This window comes from Monodon monoceros, unplaced genomic scaffold (genome assembly GCF_005190385.1).
Source record: "Monodon monoceros isolate NGI ecotype Baffin Bay Population unplaced genomic scaffold, NGI_Narwhal_1 Super_Scaffold_19, whole genome shotgun sequence".
Taxonomy (NCBI): Eukaryota; Metazoa; Chordata; class Mammalia; order Artiodactyla; family Monodontidae; genus Monodon; species Monodon monoceros.
Genome location: NW_021703775.1, coordinates 72,742,229 through 72,766,587, shown reverse-complemented (window position 1 = coordinate 72,766,587; position 24,359 = coordinate 72,742,229). Strand labels below are relative to the sequence as shown.

The 24,359-nt window shown below is 38.4% G+C and overlaps 1 protein-coding gene across 2 annotated transcripts in view; it reads right to left on the bottom strand.

The window, feature by feature from the left end:
- LDAH (lipid droplet associated hydrolase) overlaps window positions 1-4,678 on the bottom strand; it is a 95,992-nt gene extending 91,314 nt beyond the window's left edge. For both annotated transcript variants that reach the window (XR_003794924.1, XM_029232062.1), the window contains exon 1: window positions 4,625-4,678. The gene's annotated coding sequence lies outside the window, so the exon portion shown is untranslated. The remainder of the gene's footprint in view (window positions 1-4,624) is intronic.
- Window positions 4,679-24,359: the final 19,681 nt, after the last annotated feature.

The window sequence follows — 24,359 nt, the reverse complement described above, 5'->3', positions numbered from 1 at the left end:
ACTTACTGGGAAATACGTTCTTAATCACAGTGCTATAATGTCAACGAATCTGGCAATTGGGTCCATGGTTAATTTTTAATTATTTGGTAAGGGTAGAAATCGAACCAATAAAACCAAGAATCAACATTACCTAAATCTGAAGTATGGCCAGTGAAAGTTACCTGTTGTACTTAGAATCGTCAGTGTTATTCAAGGGAAAAAGGGGGAAAGGAGGGAGCTTTCTGAATCTGGAACTATGTCACAAAACTCCTTTAAAAGTTTTAGTAAGCAAATGTAAATTTTTCATTTCATTTTTGCTTCTTGGTTTCTTTTTTCTAGAATTCCAAAATTCCCACTCCACCTGCTAGTGGGATACTACAATTTGCCATTTACCAAGGTCTAAATTTCCTTCTTCATTTCCTTCCCCATTTCCCTTTTATTAGGTTTCTAATAAGAAATTGACTGAAACAAGGAGAGAAAAATTACATGTGTTCACTTTTCTTCTGCTAATTAAAGCAATAATTCTGCTGAGAAGATTAAAATCTTGAGTAAGATGATTAGTTTATATGCACAAATAATCCACAGCTATCATTAATTTTGCTCAGAAATTACATGGATATTCAAAGTAATTCTCCTTAAACAATAAAATACTTTATAAAAGTAAGAACCAAATGTAACTATAGAATTGAAAAGTATAATACATTTCTAAAAACTTAGTGGATGGGTTCACTAGTAGAGTTAAATTGACAGAACAGGATCAGTGAACTTGTAGACACATCAATAGAATTTACTAAATCTAAACAAGACAAAAACAGACTTTTAAAAAAATGAGCAGGATCTCAGGGACTGGTAGGAAAATAACAAATGGCCCAACGTTTGTATAACCAGAGTCCCAGGGAAATAGAAGAAAGAGTATGGGGCTGAAAATGTTATAAAAAACAATTGATAAAAACCTCTTTAATTTGGCAAAACACATAAAACCTACAGGTTCAAGAAGCTGAGTTAACCCCAAATAGGATAAAACCAAAGAAATACAATACAAAGCATATCATAGTCAAACTTGAGAAAACTAAAAACAAAGAAAAAAATCTAAAAAGCAGCCAGAGAGAAATGACATATTACCTACAGGTGAACAATAATTTGAATGTTAGCAGATTTCTCATCAGAAACCAAGGAGGCTAGGAAGAAGTGGCAAACGTTTTTCAAGTGCTGAAGGAAAGTAACTCTCAACCCCAAATTCCTTACCAGAAAAAACTATCCTTACTATCCATCAAGAATGAAGGAGAAATAAAGATATTCTCAAATGAAGAAAAACTAAAGGAATTTGTCACTAACGTATCTACCTCTCAAGTAAGATCTCTTAAAGGAAGTTCTCCAAACAGAAAGGAATAAGTGAATAAGGTTTAACTTCAGATAAAAAAGAACAATGGAATAGGTAAAAGCAGTGGTAAATATAATGGATTATGTTTCTCGTCATTAGCTTCTTCAATAATATTTCATGGTTGAAGCAAAAGTTTAATGTGGTATTCAGTGTATGTAGAGGAAATCTGATAATTATATTTAAAAAATGGAAAGGGTAAAAAGATGTAAATGTAAGTGAGTTTTCTACACTTCACTTAAGGCAGTAAAATGTCAATACAAAAGTAGGCTGTGTGATGTTATGTATATATACTGTCATATCTAGGGCAACCATGAAAAAAAGAAGTATACTAAGAGATATACTCAAGAATGTAAATAAGTCAAATAAAATTCTAAAAAGCATTTAAGTAACCTACAAGGAGGCAAGAAAAGAGAAACAGAAAAATGATAACAGAGGAAACCAACAACAACAATAAATAATAAAATGCCTGAATTAAGCCTTAACATACCAATGATTATTTTAAATACAAATGGTCTAATTATACTGGTTAAAAGGCAGAGACTGGTAGAATGGATTTAAAAAGAAACATGACCTAACTATATGTTGCCTAAAAGAAACTCACTTCAAACATAATGACATTGGTAGGTTGCAAATAAAAGAATGGAAAAAGATATATCACGCTAATATTATTATTTTTAAAAAGCAACAATGGCTATGCAACTATCAGATAAAGTAGACTTTAAAGCAAAGAAAATTACTGAACAAGGAGGGACATTTCATAATGATAAGATTAATCCACCAAGAAGACATCCTAAATATATATGCACTGAACAACAGACATTCAAAATACATAAATCAAATACCAATAGAGCTAAGGAGAAACAGAAAATTCCACAATTATAGTTGGAAACTTTTAGCAATGGAAACATCTACTAGACAGACAATCAATAATATATGGAAGAGCCTAACAATACCATCAACCAACAGGATATAATTGACATGCAATTGACATCCAACAACAGCAGAATACACATTCAAGTGCCCATGGAACATTCACCAAGATACACCTCATCATGAGCCATAAAACAAACGTAAATTTAAAAGAACTAAAATCATACAGCTTATGTTTCTGACCATTGTGGAATAAAACTAGAAATCAGTAACAGAAAAGACAACAGGTAAATCTCCAAATATTTGGAAACCAAAGAGCACACTTCTAAATAATCCATGGGTCAAACAGGAAGTTGCAAAGGAAATTTTAAGAATACACAGAACTCAATGAAAATGAAAAGACAATACACCAAAATTTGTGAGATGCAACAAAAGCAATGCTGAGAGGGAAATTTATAGCACTATATGCTAGCATTAGAAACAAGAAAAGGTCTCAAATTAATAATCAAGAAACTAGAAAAAAGAATAGCAGAATAAACCTAAAGCAAGCAGAAGAAAATGATGGAGCAAAAATCAATAAAACTGAAAACAGAAAAATTAAAGAGCTAGTTCTTTGAAAAAGATCAATAAAATCAATAAACCACCACTGAAAAAGAGAGAAGATGCAAATCACTAACATCAGGAATGAAACAGGGGTTATCACTAAAGACCCTACAGAATACTATTGCCCTGATACCAAAACTGGACAAAGACAGTACAAAAAAAGAAAACTACACGGGAATTTCCTGGCAGTCCAGTGGTTAGGACTTGGCACTTTCACTGCCTGTGCCTGGTTCCATCCCTGGTCCCTGGTCGGGGAACTAAGATCTCATAAGCCATGTGGTGTGGCCAAAAAACAAACAAACAAAGAAACAAACCAAATAAACCCCCAAAACACAACTACACACCAATACCTCTCATATCTATACCTTAACAAAATATTAACAAATAGAATCTAGCAATGTATAAGAAGAATTATGTGGGATCTATTCCATATATACTCAACATTCAAAAATCAATCAGTGTAGTCCACCATATCAAGATGCTAAAGAAAAAACATATGATCACATGAATTAACTAAATGCACACCCTATGACACAATAATGGTACTATTGGGCATTTTTCCTAGAGAAATGAAAACATATTCACAGAAAAACCTTCAAGCAAAGATTCACAGCAGTTCTATTTGTAACAGCCCATAACTGGATACTACGCAAATGTCCTTCAACAAGTGAATGGTAAAACCAACTGTGGTACAACCATACCATAGAATACTACTCAGTGATAAAAAGGAACAAACTATTGACACACTCAACAACTTGGATGCATCTTAAAGGAATTATGCAACCTGTCTCGTGTAGAAAAATAAAAAAAAACCAAGGGTGACAGTTTACAGTAAGGCCTATGTGTGGATGAAAAGCAGCATGAGCACTAGGTGTCTGCTGCAAAGAACTTCAACAGAGCTGTGAAAGTCAGTGTACGGGTCATTCTTTAAGAGTTGATGTTTACTAAGTGCTTATTACACATAAAGCACTGTTCCAAGTGTTGTATGAATTATCTCAGTTAATAAAATAATCTTAACAAGTGGCTACTAATGTACCCCATTTTATACATGAGAAAAAATGAGACAGACTATTTCTGAAAAAAACCATGATGCATGGCACTCGGTAGAGCCAACAAGGCCCGCAATTGTTTCCCCAAAATGCTGCACTCCAAATTCAAGGGAGCAAGCGCCGTTTTGACCTTGGCGCCACAGAGAAATATTACAGCAGCTAGAGTGAACCTCAAATAACTGGCTAGAGGAGTGTCAAGTTCAGAAATTGGTGCAAGAGACAGTTCTCAAGGATACCTGGTGTAACAAATTTGGGAGAGGCGTGGGGGAGGAAGTTGATCCTGATGAGAAACTCGATTCCAAACCAAAAGAGCCCGTTAATGGACAAGGTTGGAAACTGAGACCCAGGGAGGGAAGAGAGTGACTTGCCCAGGGCTACAGGCTTGGTTGGTACAAGAACTCAGACCTTTAGAGTCCCCGGCCCAGACTCTAGTCACTTCTAGTCATTTCTGCCCTGCCAGTCGCCCAACGTCCTGGACCTTACCCCCTGAGAGAGGCCGCCATAAGACTCTCCACAGGCGGGCTACAGTTAGCAGTACAAACGGTACGTTCCCGCTGGGCAAGCAGCCAAAGGGGCTCCCGGCCAAAGTGGGCCCGAACCCCCGAGCGGTCGCAGCCGTCTGGCTAAGGACAGCACGGGCTCTGCGAGGAGCCATAGAGAGGAAGGGTTCCAGCTCCCGCGTGCCTGCCCGGCCGTCCTTTCTCCTACAAAGTCACCCCGAGCGTGGGAGGGAAGTCCTCACCTGTCAGCCTAGAAGGCAGCTGGCTCTACCGTGGCCGTCTCGGTTAGGCGTCACCGGGACCGGAAGTCCCGCCTCCCTCTGACGTCACAGCCGCCGCGCCGCGCCGCGCCGCGCGCCGCTCGCCGCTCCCGGGAACTGGGTCCTTCAGCACATGTGGTGTGGTGGGGTTTGGGAGGTTCTTGACCCTGGGTTGGGACCTGTGGCCCAGATCCAGCGAGACCGCTGGGAAGCTGTCGCTATGCTGAAACTTTATCTTCCCTTTCATATGAATTTCATCCGCCTCTTATTTTAGTCATCCTTGATACACTTCAGCTTCCCTTTCTCCATTTCTCCCCCATGCCCATGTTTCCCTTCCTACGTTACTGGTTGCATCTCTTCCCTTCCTTTCCCCACATTCACAGGCAAGTTGGTTCTCAGTTGCCCTGTTTATTAGCATTAATATGCCCGGCCTCTGCTACTCGGCCCTTAGCAAAATGCTGAAAATGCCGATTCCAGAGGTATTTCGAGCCTACCACATACGAACTCCATGAAGACAAAGGTCATATCATCTTGCGACTGTTGGCATCTTCAGCACCTGGCACCTAATAGGTGAGCGGCATATATCTGTTCAAAAATGCAATAGAGAAAACAAAGTAGTTTTATAGCCAGGGGTAGAAGCAGACAAGTAAACTGGCAAATCAGTAATCTCCCCCACACATAGAGTAGAAGACTTGATCCTTTTTCATTCAACATCTCAGTGATAGGCACCGCCTTCCAACCAGTTGTTGGAAGTTGACTGGTACCTCTTCATTACCTTCCCTGCTTTCACTTTACTTCCTAAATATAATAGTCAACCCAATGAGTTTAGAAGATGCTACTCACTGTGCTAAGAGCTTCTCATGAATCAACTCATTTTTAATCCTCACAGGAACCCCAATGAAGTCAGTATTAACGTGTGACCATAGCGTCTGGAAACATAGACAAATGCACAAAATAAGTGAATGATTACATTGCAGTGACATTACATGGTATGTTCAAGGTGTTGTCCCTCGTTACTAATGCACAGCTCAATGTGTGCAAAATTCCGATGAGTGTGGTTCAAATGCAGCCGTTCTTTCAATTCTTGCATATGCATTTATGGTGCATTGCTCAAGTGATTTCTGTCTCTGATTTCATTAAATAAGGCTGTGCCAGAAAAGTTAACCAAAGGGGTTCCATTTTTTTTTTTTAATCTATCTTTCCAGACCTTTGGCCAGTCTGTGTTATTATCCCCATATTATTTTCTGTTCAAATAGTTTCTACTTTCTACCTTATAGGCACTTACTAGGATTGCACTTCCCTTATAGTTCAGGGGTGGGGAGTGGAGGAAGGGAGGGACCAAGGGGATGTGAGTAATTCTGGCCAATGAGTTGTGAGGAGAATGCTGTGTCACTTCCAGCTGAGCAGTTGATTTCTTGTGTGAGATGCTCCAAAACTTCACTTTTCCCTTTGGTGAGGTGATGGCAACATTTGAATGATGTCTGTCCCAAGAGCCTGTGTCCTGCAGTAGCTGCTGCTACATAAAGCCTATTGACCATCCTGTGATGAATACTTTGGAGAAAGAAAGAAACCTCTGTTGTTACTTTTGGTGTTCTTACAATGTAGCCTGTCCTAATTGATACACAGGGACAGCCACACAGAGAGGATCTTTTTTCTCAGGCTCTTGATTTTAATTCTAAATACTCAGGGGAGACTTTCTGATTGCCTCATCTTGGGTCTGGTTGTCAGCAGTTGTCCAATCATCAGTAACAAGCACTAGGGGTAATATTGTACCTTGTAGACAGGGACCCTCTGCTACAGTTAAGGGGATTTTAGTGAGCAGGCAAACATTCCACAAAGGTGTCTACTACAAGCAGACATGGTTATAAAATTAGACCATTATATACTGCTTTAAAAACAATAAATGAAATTGAAACGGTTTCACCTTTTACAAAAATTTTAGACTCTCATTACTCATTCAATGTTTATTGACTACCTATTACATTCCAAACACTCTTCCAGGCACAGAGGACTCATAGGCAACCCAGAGAGAAAAACACTTGCTCTCACCAAAACCCAAAATAAAAAATTAAATACATTGACATATAGTGACAGTGGAAGAGGAGCTAAAAGGCAGGGTAAAAGAGAGTGAGGAGTGCATTCATTACCTACTGCTGCTTAACAAATTACCCCAAAACATAGCAGCTTAAAACATTTATTATCTTGCACAGTTTCTGAGGGTCAGGAATCCCGGAGAGCCTACCTGGAGCTCAAAGTCTTTGAGGTTTCAGCCAAGCTGGTTGGTCAGGGCTGCAGATATCTCGAAGCTCCACTGAGGCTGGAAAATCCAGCACTAAGCTCAGTCACGTGATTGTTAGTCAGCCACTGTTCCTCACTGGCTACTCCAGGGGCATCTGGGGACTCATTATAAAAGCATTCAGGGGCTGACTCCACATTTCATTAATCTAGCAGTGTCCACAAAGAGATGCAGTGCAGGGTCTTCTGACTGTTTAACTTCATGACTGCATGGCAAGGAATAATTTATGGAAAGAAAGCTTCAAAAAGTAAATTTAGGTTTATGTAGAATAATTATTCTAATTATGGAACTCTAAGGAATGTATATTACTAGAAGGAGAGACTTTTGTCAAATGAGAGTAATGGCTAATATTTCCTGAACATTTACTGTGCCAAGTTTTGTGCTGAATGCTTTACATAGGTCTAGAAGGGAAAGAGAAGTTTGAGGACAGAGTTCAGAATGATGGTCTCAGATAAATGGTCCCCTCTTTGCCCAAACCATATGGATTCATGTCTGAGTCCTAGCAAGAGAAGGATTATGGCAGGAAGCAGAAAGAAGAAATTTCCCACAAAATCTCTGAGAGATTTTGGCATCCCAAGGCAATGCAGCTCAGGAACCACTGTGACTGAGTACCAAGGAAACCTGCCTTCTGTTGAGCAGGGAAGCTGTGCAGTGTCCCGTGGACAGGGGATGATTTAAGGAGACTGTCAACCACATGTAGCACTTACAGGGAAGAAGTTGCAGGGGAGGTAGTGTCTCAGCCTCCTGCCATTTCATGGGCAACATCATTGAAGAGGAAGAGGAAAAAAATAAAAAGTTCGCATTTCTGATATGGCCCAGATCAACTATGCAGGGATCTTTAAAAACAGCTCCTAGAAACTGCCACAGCTGTTGGGGACACTTTAGCAGAGGTAAGAGAGTAGTTGGGGACACTTTGCAGAAGTGATTGAGGGCCCACAATAGCAATGAGAGTGAGACAGAGTGGTAGGTAACACTTAGATCTTTATGATAGGAAAGAATATTTCTTTTGTGTATGTGTGTGTGTGATGAGAACTTTTTAAGATTCATTCTCAACAACTTTCAAATATGCAATACAATATTATCGACTATAGTCACCATGCTGTACATTACATCCCCACAACTTATTTATTTGATAATTGGAAGTTTGTACCTCTTGATCCCCTTCACCCATTTCACCTACCCCCAAACTCCCTCCCCTCTGGCAACTACCCATCTGTTCTCTGTATCTACGAGTGTGGTTTCGTTTTGTTTCGAAAAACAGGAAAGAATATTTCTGGTGGATGTTATGAGAATGTTAGAAGGACCTGTACTTATTAATAAAGTATGTTCCCATCTTATTATTTCATTACACAGAAAGTTGAAACTCTTAGTTTAGACACCCTTTGAATTAAGATATGTAGATTGAATATTATATAAAAAGGAACAAGAGAAAGAAAAAGAAGAGCAAGGAAATAAGAGAAAAAAATATTTATTTCTAAGTGTAGAAGACAACTAAGATTTATCTTCAATATATATTCTAGAGAGAGTATCAGTGAATTTTGAATTGTTGGTTGTAATAGTGAATTGGTTCTAATAGTGAATTTTCTCATTTGTAAATCTTTAAGTGTAAATAATTCTAAATGCTTGTAAAAATGCCATTGCTCCATGCAGCCTCCTTACGATGGCTCTGGTGTACCCTGAGATCTACATAAATGTTTTTTTTCAAACATTTTAGGTCAAGAAGTCCACATAATGATTCTCTTAAACATAAATTTAAAATCAGTAGCTAAAAGTCGACAAAACCACATTTAACCCCCATATTATAGTTATACTGTTCCTCCTGACCAAGAGATAGCTGGTCCTAAAAGCCAGCACCCTTGAACTGTGAGACTTGGAGTGTCTCACTATAGGACTGTTCACTGACAGCATTGCCTTCGTAGAGGCACTTGGCTAATAAAAAGAATGAACTAAAAAATATCTGGCAAACATCAACATTTAGATGTTCAGGCCATCAAAAATAATACATATATATGTATATATATACATATATATGTGTATATATGAAAGAGACTAGAATAATATTTTTATTTTAAGACTTTCAAGGTCATTCACCACATGTTATATAACTGCAACTCCAAATGTTTTACTGTTATCCATTGATATGATCAATTAGTCCCCCTCAATGAAACCATACAATAAAGAAGCTTTTAGTGGCAGAGCATGGTACGTTAAGGATAAGAAAAATATGGGAAATGTAGTTCAACTATCTCTATAAATTAAAAACAAAGTAGAGATTGGGACTAGCTACAGATGAATATCCACTTAGAGGATAGTATGTTCCCATTTTATTGGATTCCTCAGGAACTAATTGCTCTTTTCAACAAGGTTTTTGTGGGCTAATTATACTGCTACAGAACTTTTACACATCGTTCCTTCTGATTTTTTAATGGAAACTTTATATTCCCCAGTAAAATAAGTATGGAGTTTTTCATAAATCAAAATGTCTATCTGTATTATCCATGTGTTCAACCGTCATAGACTGAGTAATGGCCCTCCAAAGATGTCCTTGTCCTAATCCATGGAATCTGTAAGTATTCTGCATTACATGACAAAAAGTGCTTTGCAGATATGGTTAAAATGTGTTATGGATCTTGAGATGGGGAGAGTAGCCTGGATTATCCAGGTGGGACCAATGTAATCACAAGGGTTCATATAAGAGGGAAACAGGAAGACCAGAGTCACAGAAGCTATGTGACACTGGAAGCTGAAGGAGAGAAGAAAATGTGATGGTGAAAGCACTAATCATAGTCAGAGAGAGATCGGAAGATGCTATGCTGCTGGCTTGAAGATGGAGGAAGGGGCCACAAACCAAGGAATGCAGGCAGCCAATAGCTGGAAAAAGCAAGGAAATGGATTCTCCCCTAAGCCTTCCAGAAGGAACACAGGCCCGCCACCACCTTGATGTTAGCCCAGTGAAGTTGATTTTGAAGTTCTTACCTCCAGAACTGTAATATAATACATTTTAAGCCAATAAATTTGTGGTAATTTGTTTCAGCAGCAATAGGAAACTAATATACCAACTAAATAAAGACTTAGACATTTCTGTTTTGTAAACAAGTGAAAAATATTAGCCAGGTAGAATTCAGTCTTCAGAGTACAGGCTGTTACCCAAATCCTAAGACTTCTCTTCTTCCAAACGTGACGGAAGCCCATTTCTCTTTCATTGTTCCTCCGTTCTGCTATTTGCTGAATAAGTGCTACATCATTTTATATAAGAGACTTGAGCATCTGCGTATTTTGGAATTGGTGGTGCCGGAATCCTGGAACCAATCCCCTGTGGGTACCAAGGGATGACTGTATTCCTGTTTCATGTGACTTCTGATAAGTGTTTAATCTTGATAGAGAGAAAGCTAATTGACTAATATATGTTTTCCTCTAACGTTTGGGTTTCTTTTGGCTTAGCCATGTGTATTAGTTTTTAAGTTTATAGCTTAAAAATTCATTATGTTGTGTCCTTAAAAACTGCAAAGGAATTCTATTCTCAGTCCAAACCAACCAGACTAACATATTTGTTTCACACTCTCAGTAGCAACCTTAATGAGGCCCAGGCCTATGATTTAGCTCTCTGTGAATTATCCAATAGAGATATTGTTCTCCACAATGCTGGGTACCACACAACAGAGGAACTAAAATGTCTCCTATTCTCTTGTTCTGTTATTATGGTTTCTCTGTTCAACTTCTGCTCTCTTCGATTTAGATCCTTTTAAAAGAGTCTCATGCTTTCCTATCTTTTCATAGTCTAGTTCCTGAAAACTAAAAAGTAGTCGTGTCATTAGCACAGAGTACATTTTCATTTATGGTCTTCTTTAGAATTCCTTACTGAAATTGATAACGTTAAACAAAAAAAATTTTTTTAATGTTGAATTTCTGACATTATTAAGCATCTTAACTTTTAGTTTAAGCATCATTCATTTTTGTAACATTTCAGAGAGGTCAGAGAACCACATTCATTTTCCTTTTCTCTCGCTTTTTTTGGATCTCTTTTTCCCAGATGGTAAAATTGAGATATGGACCACAAAGAGTATCTCTGGGGACTGAGTGGATGCCCGAACTTTTGGCTGCCCACATCTGGCCTTCTCCCAATGCTTGGGGAAATGTTCCACATGATAAATTTTATAACATCCTGAGCATTGTGCTGGGCTTGGTTCAAGGTAACTCCTTCTAGCTGAGGAAATGAGAGTATCTTACATAAAACTGTCCTGATATTATAGACAAGCTCATTATCAAGTGCCACATTGAATAGCATGCTTTTAAGAGTTAGAAGAGGGGGAATTCACTGAACTACAAATTGGGTAAGAAGAGCTTTTGACTGAAAGGAGTTCTTGAGTCCTGCCTTGAAAGATAGCTACTATTTGCATAAAGGAGAAAAAAAATGGCGTTCTAGATGAGGAGATTGATTTAACAAAATATAATAGTCTAAATTAAATGGTCTAAGTGGCATGATCCTGTGGAGAAAAGTTGACTCTAGTCTCAACTTTGCACAATCAAACTTAATAATGCTTTTTTGTACATCTTTATTGGAATATAATTGCTTTACAATGGTGTGTTAGTTTCTGCTTTATAACAAAGTAAATCAGCTATACGTATACATATATCCCCATATCTCCTCCCTCTTACATCTCCCTCCCACCCTCCCTATCCCACCCCTCTAGGTGGTCACAAAGCAACGAACTGATCTCCCTGTGCTATGCAGCTGCTTCCCACTAGCTATCTATTTTACATTTGGTAGTGTATATAGGTCCATGCCACTCTGTCACTTCGTCCCAGCTTACCCTTCCCCCTCCCTGTGACCTCAAGTCCACTCTCTACATCTGCATCTTTATTCCTGTCCTGCCCCTAGGTTCTTCAGAACCATGTTTTTCTTTTTTTCTTAGATTCCATATATACGTGTTAGCTTACGGTATTTGTTTTTCTCTTTCTGACTTACTTCACTCTGTATGACAGACTCTAGGTCCATCCACCTCACTACAAATAACTCCGTTTTGTTTCTTTTTATGGCTGAGTAATATTCCATTGTATATATATGTGCCACATCTTCTTTATCCATTCATCTGTTGATGGACATTTAGGTTGCTTCCATGTCCTGGCTATTGTAAATAGAGCTGCAATGAACATTGTGGTACATGACTCTTTTTGAATTATGGTTTTCTCAGAGTATATGCCCAGTAGTGGGATTGCTGGGTGGTATGGTAGTTCTATTTTTAGTTTTTTAAGGAACCTCCATACTGTTCTCCATAGTGGCTGTATCAATTTACATTCCCACCAACAGTGCCAGAGGGTTCCTTTTTCTCCACACCCTCTTCACCATTTATTGTTTGTAGATTTTTTGATGATGGCTATTCTGACCGGTGTGAGGTGATACCTCATTGTAGTTTTGATTTACATTTCTCTAATGATTAGTGACTTTGAGCATCCTTTCACGTGTTTGTTGGCTATCTGTATATCTTCTTTGGAGAAATGTCTACTTAGGTCTTCTTCCCACTTTTTGATTGGGTTGTTTGTTTTTGTGATATTGAGCTGCATGAGCTGCTTGTAAATTTGGAGATTAATCCTTTGTCAGTTGCTTCATTTGCAAATATTTTCTCCCATTCTGAGGGTTGTCTTTTCGTCTTATTTATGTTTTCCTTTGCTGTGCAAAAGCTTTTAATTTTCATTAGGTCCCATTTGTTTATTTTTGTTTTTGTTTCCATTTCTCTAGGAGGTGGCTCAAAAAGGATCTTGCTGTGATTTATGCCATAGGGTGTTCTGCGTATGTTTTCCTCTAAGAGTTTGATAGTGTCTGGCCTTACATTTAGGTCTTTAATCCACTTTGAGTTTATTTTTGTGTATGGTGTTACGGAGTGTTCTAATTTCATTCTTTTACATGTACCTGTCCAGTTTTCCCAGCACCACTTATTGAAGAGGCTGTCTTTTCTCCATTGTATATTCTTGCCTCCTTTATCAAAAATAAGGTGACCATATGTGTGTGGGTTTACCTCTGGGCTTTCTATCCTTTTCCATTGATATATATTTCTGGTTTTTGTGCCAGTACCATACTGTCTTGATTACTGTAGCTTTGTAGTATAGTCTGAAGTCAGGGAGCCTGATTCCTCCAGCTCCGTTTTTCTTTTTTTTTTTTTAATTTATTTATTTTATTTATTTATGGCTGTGTTGGGTCTTCGTTGCTGTGTGTGAGGTTTGTCTAGTTGCGGTGAGCAGGGGCTAATCTTCGTTGCAGTGTGCGGGCTTCTCGTTGTGGTTGGCTTCTCTTGTTGCCAAGCATGGGCTCTAGGCACAGGGGCTTCAGCAGTTGTGGCTCGCGGGCTCTAGAGCGCAGGCTCAGTAGTTGTGGCGCACAGGCTTAGTTGCCCCGCGGCATGTGGGATCTTCCCGGATCAGGGCTCGAACCCGGGTCCCCTGCATCGGCATGCGAACTCTCAACCACTGCGCCACCAGGGAAGCCCCCAGCTCCGTTTTTCTTTTTCAAGATTGCTTTGGCTATTTGGGGTCTTTTGTGTTTCCATACAAACTGTGAAATTTTTAGTTCTAGTTCTGTGAAAAATGCCATTGGTAGTTTGATAGGGATTGCGTTGAATCTGTAGATTACTTTGGGTAGTAGAGTCATTTTCACAATGTTGTTTCTTCCAATCCAAGAACATGGTATATCTCTCCATCTGTTTGTATCATCTTTAATTTCTTTCATCAGCATCTTATAGTTTTCTGCATACAGGTCTTTTGTCTCCTTAGGTAGGTTTATTCCTAGGTATTTTATTCTTTTTGTTGTAATGGTAAGTGGGAGTGTTTCCTTAATTTCTGTTTCAGATTTTTCATTCTTAGCGTATAGGAATGCAAGAGATTTCTGTGAATTAATTTTGTATCCTGCTACTTTACCGAATTCATTGATTAGCTCTAGTAGTTTTCTGGTGGCATCTTTAGGATTCTCTATGTATAGTATCATGTCATCTACAAACAGTGACAGCTTTACTTCTTCTTTTCTGATTTGGATTCCTTTTATTTCTTTTTCTTCTCTGATTGCTGTGGCTAAAGCTTCCAAAACTATGTTGAATAATAGTGGTGAGAGTGGACAACCTTGTCTTGTTCCTGATCTTAGAGGAAAAGTTTCCAGTTTTTCACCATTGAGAACGATGTTGGCTGTGGGTTTGTCATATATGGCCTTTATTACGTCAAGGTAAGTTCCCTCTATGCCTACTTTCTGGAGGGTTTTTATCATAAATGGGTGTTGAATTTTGTAAAAAGCTTTTTATGCATCTGTTGAGATGATCATGTGGTTTTTCTCCTTCAATTTGTTAATATGGTTTATCACATTGATTGATTTCCATATACTGAAGAATCCTTGCATTCCTGGGATAAAGCCCACTTGATCATGGTGGATGATCCTTTTAATGTGCTGTTGGATTCTGTTTGCTAGTATTTTGTTGAGGATTTTTGCATCTATGTTCATCAGTGATATTGCCCTGTAGTTTTCTTTCTTTGTGACATCTTTGTCTGGTTTTGGTATCAGGGTGATGGTGGCCTCGTAGAATGAGTTTGAGAAGGATAGGTGTTAGCTCTTCTCTAAATGTTTGATAGAATTTGCCTGTGAAGCCATCTGGTCCTGGGCTTTTGTTTGTTGGAAGATTTTTAATCACAGTCTCAATTTCAGTGCTTGTGATTGGTCTGTTAATATTTTCTCTTTCTTCCTGGTTCAGTCTCAGAAGGTTGTGCTTTTCTAAGAATTTGTCTATTTCTTCCAGGTTGTCCATTTTATTGGCATATAGTTGCTTGTATTAATCTCTCATGATCCTTTGTACTTCTGCAGTGTCAGTTGTTACTTCTCCTTTTTCATTTCTAATTCTGTTGATTTGAGTCCTCTTCCTTTTTTCCTTGATGTGTCTGGCTAATGGTTTATCAATTTTGTTTTTCTTCTCAAAGAACCAGCTTTTAGTTTTATTGATCTTTGCTATTGTTTCCTTCATTTCTTTTTCATTTATTTCTGATCTGATCTTTATGATTTCTTTCCTTCTGCTAACTGTGGGGTTTTTTAAATCTTCTTTCTCTAATTGCTTTAGGTGTAAGGTTAGGTTGTTTATTTGAGATGTTTCTTGTTTCTTGAGGTAGGATTGTATTGCTATAAACTTCCCTCTTAGAACTGCTTTTGCTGCATCCCATAGGTTTGGGTTTTCGTGTTTTCATTGTCATTTGTTTCTAGGTATTTTTTGATTTCCTATTTGATTTCTTCAGTGATCTCTTGGTTATTTAGTAGTGTATTGTTTAACCTCCATGTGTTTGTATTTTTTATAGTTTTTTTTTCCTGTAATTGATATCTAGTCTCATAGCGTTGTGGTCAGAAAAGATACTTGATACGATTTCAACTTTCTTAAATTTACCAAGGCTTGATTTGTGACCCAAGATATGCTCTCTCCTGGAGAATAAGACGAATAATGCTTTTACCTCAAATATTTTCACTAAGGTTGTTCACAGCTTCGACTGAAGAATTGCCCTGTGCTCCTTCATGTCCATTTCAACATACTTTCCAAACCTTCGTGAGCTTACATATCTCACGTCCTCTGCCTGGAATGCTATTCTCTTCCCCAGTAACCCTACCCCATTAGCCCAGAAAATTCCTACACAGCTTTCAACACTCAAATATCACTGTCCTTACTTTCCTAGGCAGAATTAGACTACTTGGCTTTCAAGATACCTTAAACATATCTGTAGTCTTACATTTATTACCTCTACATTATGTTCACACAACTATTTGTTGTTGTTGTTTATTTGTTTTGATGGAACATTTAAAAGCAAATTCCAGACACTATATTTTAACCTTAAATACTTCAGTATGAATCTTTAACAGATAAGGAGTTTCAAAGAAAGAGCAACAATACCACTATTACACTGCACAAAATTAGCAATAGCTCTTTAATGTTTTTAAATATCCATCTCATGTTCAATTTCTCTAAAATAGATCTAGCTGACTGTGTCCTCATGGTTCCAATCTGGGGCTTCTAGGACAACAGTAAGTGTTTGTATTTTACCACTGGAGTATATTAATGTTGTCATTTACTCTCATTGCAGAGCCTCTGATGATCTATTTTAGACAGTGTAGCAAGGACAAAATTTAAAATGGAAAATAAAATGTAGATAAAATAAAGTTTTAGCTTTGAGCATGAATCATAGCATGGCCTTGGATTTATTAAGTAATGTACTCTTAAGCAAGTTGATAGCCTTCTGGAGGCAAAATCTGTCTTGTCCATCAGTGGTTCTAGAAGGACATCCAAAGAGCAGTTATTGGTAGAATAGCCTCCTGAGGCTGGGAGCAATACTCTCCTAATGGGTCTCTCTCTTGATGGATATAGACCATAGGCTAATGGTCAAACCAAATGAATTTTTAAAAAACCAACAAAACCAACAAGCTGGAATATAATTTTCACTCGCAATGTTTCTTTTCAAAATGGAGGACCTCAATTAGTTTAACAGTCCTGGCCTCTCTCAAGCCCCTCTGCACTCTGCCAAGGGAAAGTGGAGTGACTTGCCTGATAATGTAACTTTTGGAAGAATAAACTATTCATGCTTAACTCATTTCTGTTTTCTTTCTTCTTCTCCCTAGCATCCCATAGGGAGTAGGAGGTCTTTGCTCTTCCATGATATAACCTAAGCAACTCTCCACCCCTGTAGAAGATTGCCTCTGACTGAGTGGGTAAGTCTGTTTAATTCTGGGGTTCACTTTGCAAGCCCTTTTGATATGCATGCTAGCTATGGGCCCTAATATAGCCTTTATCAGAAATCGAGATGATACTTGGGCCTCCAGGTGTTCTGTAAGCATAAAGAAGACTAGGGTCTTATTTCTCAGTTTTTTCAGAATCTAGATGAAGGGTACTATTTTGGGGGTCTTGTCAAAAATATAAATAATAATAAAATGGTATGTTAATATGCTGCTATATTCTATTGGCTAATATTTTACGTAGAATTATACATTGATACTCTTTTTTTTTTTTTTTTTTTTTTTTTGCGGTACGTGGGCCTCTCACTGTTGTGGCCTCTCCCGTTGCGGAGCACAGGCTCCGGACATGCAGGCTCAGCGGCCATGGCTCACGGGCCCAGCTGCTCCGCGGCATGTGGGATCTTCCCGGCCTGGGGCACGGATCCGTGTCCCCTGCATCAGCAGGCGGACTCTCAACCACTGTGCCACCAGGGAAGCCCCACTGATATTCTTAAGTGGGATTAATTTGTGGCTTTTAGGGGTTTTGTTACCAGTATTACACTAGTTTTATAAAAAGAATTTAGAAGTTTTCGTTCTTTTTATTTTCTGTGCTCTGGAACAATTTAAATAGTATTGGAACTATCAATAATTTATATTTTCTCTAAAAATCACCCTTTTAATTCAGGCTCTCATATTTATTTGCTTAGAGTTGAGCAAAGTAGTCACTTATGAATCTTTCAGTTTTCTCTGTGTTTGTGGTTATTCCATCATCATTTTCAACTTTTGTACTTTTGTGCTATCTCATTTCCCCACTTGATCAGATGACCTAATGGTTTGTGTTTATATATTTCTACGGGTTTTTTTTGGAAGAAGCAACTCTTGGATTTATGTAATAGTTTTATGTTTTTTCTTTTCAAATTCATTATTGAATACTTTTTATGATTCTTCCCTTCTGCTTTCCTTGACATTCCTTTTTTCCTACCTTGAGACTTGTTGTAAAGTTTCCAGCTATGAATTTTCTTCTGAGCTTTGCTTTGCTTCTATGCCGTATTTCTGATGTACTGATGGGTAAAGTCATTTGATAAGCAGCCAGATTTGCCCAGTTGAGAGATCTGCTGTCCTGTGAAGAAGAGAGCTGAACAGTCCATTGTTTGGATAAACATGTTTCCAGGAAGTCTCTTAAGCAATAAAGTTATACCCAATAATTTTCTGCCCTTCCCACTGAGAGATTGTATTTTGTGTCCCATTGGTATCAAACTTGTGGCTTGTTTTGGACAATGAAATGTTAACAGATGGTCCATTGAGGGTTTCTACCCTTATGGGATTCTGTCATTCCTCTTATCTCTCTGCCCCAAGATCAGTATGTCCCAGATTGGGGTTGTTCATTTATCCAGGGTCCCAGAATGAGGAAGACATGGAATAGAGGTGGAAGCAACCAGTGAAGGATGTGTAATGGGAGAGAGAACTAAATCTTTGTTGTTGTAAACTGCTGAGATTTCTGAGTTTTTTTGTTATTGCATCATCAGCTGGCAAAACTGTCTGACACAGCATATATTGAATATATTTACGTATATATATTCTTTTATATGTACCTTTATATACTATATTATATATACATATAATAGATCGTGCATACTCAAATATGGCATAATAACATCTTTTGAACAAATAATGTATAAGTATATTTTATGGAACTTAAGATGTAATTTTTGCTAATTAAATTTTATCAAAATTTATAGTTGTGTCTTTGCTTTTATGACACATTTGTGGTCATAGTCATGATTTGTTTGATGCCAAGCCTTTGGTCAAAAAAGTTCCTCCATTACAGGTTTGTTTCTTTGAGAAAATCCCATTGCTCTATACCCATCAGCTTTGGGACATGGTTATAGAAATTCACTAATATGAAAAAGGACACTGCCTGTACTTTTTGCAGTTTTTAAATTCTCATTTTATTACTCCTTAAAACCAGTGGAAATGACCTGTAATCATAGTGATATAATATATCTTTAGAAATGATCTCTCTTATAGAAGGAAAAAAATGGTCTTCTATAACCATCAGATATATAAACAGTATGGGATATGAAGATAGTTTAAAAAATTCTAAACAGGGAAAAGAAAATACTCTATTTTTTTCTTGAAAACATAGTTAAGAAGTCAGGCAATATTTAAAGATTCCAAAATATGCATCTTATTTTTAACATAATAAATTAAGAGTTGTGCCTTTGATTTAGCAAGTGCTTATATAATTTTTTCAGATATTGTAATGTCTTATAGAATATTAAATATTTATTGATAGATCTAAGCAAAAATGTAAGATGTCAAAAATATTTGAATATAATGTTTTTGGTTCAGTGCCCCCTGCCTTACATTGTCATTATTTTACATGGCAAAGCTGGCATTAAGTGAGAATTTGGTTAATTGTCTAATTTTGTTCTTATAAACCCCAATTCTCTATATGTTAGTACAAATCTGAGTTTTAGTATGCTAATCTCTGAGTAATCAAATATGCCTAGGAAAAAATAATCTGCAGGGGAACTGCAACTACAGACCATATGATTTGCATTATTAGTACTTTCCATGTAATAATTCTACACATTGTTATCATTAGCAACACTATTTCAATCATGAATATCACCAAGTTCAGAAGAAATCATTTCTGAATTGTCTCTATTAGACCATGATCAAGAGGAAAAAATACAAGACCTAGTTTTCCTTTAGTGTTGTATCTGACATTTTTAAATAGACTCATTTTCTGTGGTTTCATGTAACCTATTACATTTGTCACTGAATGGCAAGGAGGCCTGTCTCTCATTAGCACTTCCGCTGGTACTTGAGAAAAATATCCTGGAAGAAAAAAGATTCAATTTCCCCCCCTGGATTTGGAGGCATTTGATTTTTTGGAGAATTTCAGTGAATATCATCTCTAATTTTAGTTGAATACCCCTTACCATATGATGTTACAAGATATAACTAACATACTATCCGCCTAGAAATATGTTTCTCTTTGATCCTAAAAATGGCTTTTGATTAAAAAATTGGCTCTCCATTATGTTAAGAGTGAGATAGGATTTAAGTGGTGGTGGGGGAGACTGATCTATAAAAGACAGAACAAAAGAATAGATCAGAATTAAGTGTTACTTTTTTATACATCTCTTAATTTTTTCCCTCCTTTATGTTCATCTGAGCCCCAGGATTCCCTGTAAACTTCTGCAGATTTGGAATGTGTTTATGTTGGGTTTGTCTGTAGTGTGTTGCATGTGTGTGTGTGTGTTGCATGTGTGTGTGTGTGTCTTTGGAAGGAAGTCTTGGAAAGTGTTTGTTTTTGTTTGTTTCTTGCGGTACACGGGCCTCTCACTGTTGTGGCCTCTCCCGTTGCGGAGCACAGGCTCCGGACGCGCAGGCTCAGCGGCCATGGCTCACGGGCCCAGCCGCTCCGCGGCATGAGGGATCTTCCCGGACCGGGGCACGAACCCGTGTCCCCTGCATCGGCTGGCAGACTCTCAACCACTGCGCCACCAGGGAAGCCCTTGGAAAATGTTTTTAGCCCAGTTGTTTGCCTTGTTCCTCCTTCCTTTTTCTCCCAGCACTAGAGATGTTCTTAACATCTCTTAGTGACTCTATTGGGGTGAACCATTTAGGATGTGACAGAATTCCCCTTGCACCACTCATTAATGGACATATCCTAACGTGAGTGCCGAATGATCTTTGAGTTGTGAACATTAGACTGTGTCACTCCCATGCTTAATATTGCTTCTTGGTTCCCTCTTACCTAAAAGCTGAAACCCAGGGCTTCCATGGTGGCGCAGTGGTTGAGAATCTACCTGCTAATGCAGGGGACATGAGTTCGAGCCCTGGTCTGGGAGGATCCCACATGCCACGGAGCAGCTAGGCCCGTGAGCCACAACTACTGAGCCTGCGCGTCTGGAGCCTGTGCTGTGCAGCAAGAGAGGCCGTGATAGTGAGAGGCCCGCGCACAACGATGACGAGTGGCCCCCGCTTGCCACAGCTAGAGAAAGCCCTTGCACAGAAACGAAGACCCAACACAGCAAAAATAAATAAATAAATCAATAAACTCCTAACCCCAACATCTAAAAAAAACACTTAAAAAAAAAAAAGCTGAAACCCGCACTCTATCGAGCATAATAAGGTCTTCACAATCTGGTACAAATCATCCATTCTGACCTCATCTCCACCCTCCAGGAGTCTCCAGGAGTCTAAACTTTCTAGAGTTTCCCTACAAGCTATATTCTGATCCCTTTGTCTTTGCACATCCTATTTGTGTGGCCTGGGATGTTCTTCACCAACTGGGGAAGCTAATTAATTCCTTTTGTTCCTTTTCTTTTAACTCAAATTCTAAACCGTTTCAGTGAAGCCTTTCCTACCCTGCCTCAGGCATCCTACAGAGTTCCGACTGTATTTTGTACACACCTGCTGAAGTAAAGATGGCTAATTTACAGCCAATCCAATATCCCTTCTCTCCTCTTCCATTCATAAGAGATTCCTGATTTTATTTGGAGTGGCAGTGTGCCCAATTCCTAAACTCCTTTTGGCCAGGTGATCAATCTCTGGCCAATGAAATACAAGTAGATGGTGAGTGGGACTTCTAAGAAATCCTCTCAAAAGGCAAAAACTGGAACTGGCCTTTTATATCTTTACATACTGCCTGAAATGTGGATGTATTGGCTGGAGCTCCAGCATTCATCTTGGACCACAAGGCTCCCTTGAAGAAATACCGTGTGTTAGAGATGGTGGGGCAGAAAGAAGGAGAAATCTAAGATTGACACTGTGAGGTTGCCTTAACAGCCTTGGACTATGTACCTCTGAACTCTTCACATGAGAGATAGAGGTTTATTTATGGTGTTTTAACCTGGCCCTCTTTAGGTTTTCTGTTACGTGCACCAACTCTAATCTTGACTGATACATCTGCCTTACAGCAATTACCAAAGTGTATAATATTGGTCTATTTTCATATATATCTTTTCTGTGTTATTTCCCAGTAGGAGAGCTGGGGTTACTGTGTTGTGTCCTAATAGAAGGATCAAACGGAATCCCACCAGAGCGTGACTCTTGAATTCATGGTGGTGGTGAGGGTGAGGTCTTCCAAAAGGTCATTCATTTCTTTTGTGCATTTTTTTTTTACCATCTGTCACTATACAAAGATATTACATAATTATTGACTATATTCCCCCACACTGTACATTTCATACTGTGACTCATTTGTGACTGGAAGTTTATACCTCTTTCTCTTCTCCCACACCCCCTCCCTTCTGGCAACCACCAGTCTGTACTTTGTATCTATGACTGTTTCTATTTAGTTATGTTTGTTCCTTTGTTTTGTTTTCTAGATTCCACATATAAGTGAAATCACAAAGTATTTGTCTTCCTCTGTCTGACTTATTTCACTTAGTGCAATACCCTCTAGGTCCATCCACGTTGTCTCAAATGGCAAGATGTAATTCTCTTTTTTATAACTGAGTAGTATTCCATTGTAAGTATGTACTCCATCTTCTTTATCCATTCATTTATTTATGGGCATTTAGATTGCTTCCATATCTTGGTTACTGTAAATAATGCTGCAGTGGACATAGAGGTACATATAGCTTTTCAAATTAGTGTTTTTGTTTTCTTTGGATTAATAACCAGGAGTAGAATTGCTGGATCATATGGTAGTTCTTTTTTTTTTTTTAAAAGACTTTTTTCCCTTTTTTAAAAAATCAATTAATTAATTAATTTTTTTTGGCTGTGTTGGTTCTTCGTTGCTGTGCATGGGCTTTCTCTAGTTGTGGCGAGCGGAGGCTACTCTTCGTTGTGGTGCACAGTCTTCTCATTGCGGTGGCTTCTCTTGTTGCAGACCACAGGTGCTAGGCACGTGGGCTACAGTCATTGTGGCACACAGACTCAGTAGTTTTGGCTCACAAGCTCTAGAGCGCAGGCTCAGTAGTTGTGGCACACGGGCTTAGTTGCTCTGTGGCATGTGGGATCTTCCTGGATCAGGGATCGAACCCATGTCCCCTGCATTGGCAGATGGATTCTTAACCATTGTGCCACCAGGGATGTCCCCATATGGTAGTTCTATTTTTAACTTTTTGAGGAATCTCCATACTGTTTTCCATAGTGGCTGAACAATTTACATTCCCACAAACAGTGCCTGAGGGTTCCCTTTTCTCCACATACTCACCAACACTTGTTATTTGTTGTCTTTTTGATAATAGCCATTCTGACAGGTGTGAACTGATATCTCGTTGTGGTTTTGATTTGCATTTCCTTGATGATTAGTAATGTTGAGCATCTTTTCATGTGCCTATTGGCCATCTGTATGTCTTCTTTGAAAAAATGTCTATTCAAGTCCTCTGCCCATTTTTAAATCAAGTTGGTTGTTTTTCTTTTAATGTTGAGTGTATGAGTTCTTTGTATATTTTTGCTATTAACCCCTTATCAGATACATCATTTGAGAATATCTTCTTCCATTCAGTAGGCAGCCTTTTTCATTTTGTTGATAGTTTCCTTCACTGTGCAAAAGCTTTTTAGTTTGATATAGTCCCATTTGTTTATTTTTGCTTTTGTTTCCCTTGCCTGAGGAGACGTATCCAAAAAAATTTTGCTAAGACCAATGTCAAATAGTATACTGCCTATGCTTTCTTCTAGACGTTTTATGGTTTCAGGTCTCAAAAGACCATTCTTGGTTTCTGTCATATAGATGAGAGGCCAGAACCACTGTAAGGGGGAACTCAGTGGATAAAAGAAATAACTGAGCCTTTCTCACCCTCTCTGAGCCTGAACAATGAGGAGTCTAGGTTTCTATAAGGACAGCTTCAGGTGAGGAGTGTTCAAGTTTGCCTTTTTAGCCCTGGAGGCCCATGAGGATGTAGACTGAGTGGGACCCCTGCAGAAGATCACAAAGTGAGCATGAGTAAGTCATAGCTTATGAGTCAATTTATTCTAGATGTGTGCTACTCTCTGTGTGTATTTCCATTTTAAATGTTTGAGGTGCATCTAAGCATTATTCAGGAGACCAAGGCAAGGGCCTGTGTCCATCTTGGGCATGAGGATATGCAGAGTCCTTCTGAAGTCAGCATGATGGTAACTACAAAAGTCAACCAGGGACTTTAAGAGTAAGGGAGAACTCAGGAGAAAAGAGTGAGTGGGGGAAGACACCCTTTTCCCCAAGGGTGCCTACTTTCAATGCAAGATCCTTCGTTAAGGAATATGGAATTTCTCTTCAATTACAAACATGTATGATGTTAGTTCTAGAAGGGCACATAGAGGTCATTTAGCCCAACCCTCTCATCTTACAGATGACCCACAGAGGTTACATGAACTCACCTATGTCAGTGGCAGAGCCCATTCAATATTCTTTCCACTATGCAATATCGATACCAGGTTATCGAACAAATCAATTTTCAATGAAATAAAACATTTAAAAGTTGTGTATTTATGCATTTTTGAGAAGAAATTCACAGTTTTTTAAAATCAAATTTTCCAGAGCATCCATGAGCCATAGCATAAATAATAAGTTTTGGCAGGTTGACAGTTTTCATCACAACTTCTTCACCAGCTTTCCAAGCTCTTGTGAATGAGATTCCAACACGTTAAGTCCCTCCCACCCCCCCAACTCCATTTACCAACTGATTTTCTCCTGAAAAAAGTAGCTTTTATTCTCACAGAAATCTTCTTCCTTTGATGTCTCACCTTACTTTTACTTA